The following is a 1,905-nucleotide window of genomic DNA, read 5'->3' on the forward strand; positions in this document are numbered from 1 at the left end:
CACTGCCTGCAAAGTTAGCCATTGCCTGAGGCCACCGAGCAGTAACTACAGAGAGATCTACAGATTCCTCCTCTTTGTTTGGGGTTTGGAGGTGCCCAGATGAGGTGCAGCTGTGAAGCAATGCAGGCTGCTGATGAGCCTTAGGCCTTCTTTTGGAAGCTCTGGGGTTCTCTGACCCAGCTGCAGTTTGACAGGTTTTTAGGTGGAGAAAGGCCAGGCCATTCATATGCAAAAGTCTCTGAGTGCAGCTTGGGTGGGGTTGTAAATTGGGTGGGGTGTGGTCTCCGGGAACCCCCAGGTGGAGCAAACAGCAATGGTTGCCCTTTGGCCCTGCCCTGGATAGGTCCCTGGGTCTCTGTGTCCTGTGGCCCCGTGCAGGAACAATGACCTCTGTAAGCACCTCTGTGAGAAAGCCACCCTCATGTTCTGGCCGGATGCCAGACCATCCAGTTTCTCTCCATATGGATCTGAGTCCCCAGATTCTCACCCAGAACTGAAGTTCAGAGCAATCGGGAGCTTGTATCTCCCTCCTGATTGAAAAAGACCACAGTGTACCCAGTTGCCAGCCCCGTTCTCATGCCTCCGTACCTCCACACTTTCACACCTCTGCACCTCCTACTGGACTCAATGCGCTTTTCTCTTTCCTTCTAGTTGTAGAATTTCCACTCAGCCAGCCTTCCCGTGGTTCTGGATGATATTCATTTTATCTTTTAGTTGTAGTTTTAATGTGGTTGTGCATGGCAGCAAGTCCAGGTGTTTACCTATGGTGCCATCTTGGTTGTCTCTCTCAGATTTGTCCTTTATATATTTTAGATATGTGGTTTAGAAATTATTCCACTTGAAAATAATTTCCAATACTCCATTTTATTTATGTAATTCTAATGTGCCACAATGATGCAAGATGGTAAAAATATCAGAAACTCTGTACTGGGTGTTGGGGTGGGTGGGCATATGGAACCATATGAATTATTTGTTCAATTCTGTAAAATTAAAACTGTACTAAAAAATAAAGCATATTACTTATTTTTAAAGTCTGAGTCTCCTTCATCCTCATTTTACAATGAGCACAAGGAGTTAGGTTATCTTTTTATATTTTTCCATGTTTAAAATTTATGATTTCTCAATTTTAAATGTACTGTATTGCTCACTTTTACCGTATACTAAAAATTGGAATGCTGCAGAGATTAGTATGTTCTCTGAGCAAAAATGACACAAATTCATGAAGTATTCCATTTGAAAAATATATCTATACTTTACTTCTTCTACATCCTGCCTTGCATGGCTTCCCCCACTAACAACCTGCAACAGAGTGGTAGATTTGTTACAACTGATGAACCTACATTGCACCCAAAGTTCATAGTTTACATTAGGGTTCACTCCTGGACCCTATAGTTCTATAGGTTCAACAAATGTATAATGTATCCAGTACTAGAATATCATAGAATAGTTTCACTACCCTAAAATTCCTCTGTGCTCCCCTTACTTGTCTCTTTTTCCCCTAACCAATCAGAGATCTTTGTGGTGCTGAAATATTTCTGTATCTGGATTTTGGTGGTGGCTACACAAATCTATACATGTGATAAAATGACAGAACTATATACACACATTATACTAATTTCAATTTTCAGATTTTGATGTACAATTTAGATATAATCATTAGGGGAAACCACTGAAGGTACTCTCTGTACTTTGTTTACAACTTCTTGTAATTTGATTATCCTATCTACACTAATAAAAGAGAAAAATGGTAATTGGCGTACGACGCTACCCTTTTCATTGGCTAATCAGGGCTATATGCAAATTAACTGCCAACTCAGATGGCAGTTAACTGCCACAAAGATGGCGGTTAATTTGCATATGTAGGCACAATGCAGGGAGGCGAAAGGGAAAGCAGGAAGAAGCCCC

Source organism: Myotis davidii, unplaced genomic scaffold, assembly GCF_000327345.1.
Source record: "Myotis davidii unplaced genomic scaffold, ASM32734v1 scaffold113, whole genome shotgun sequence".
Classification (NCBI taxonomy): Eukaryota; Metazoa; Chordata; class Mammalia; order Chiroptera; family Vespertilionidae; genus Myotis; species Myotis davidii.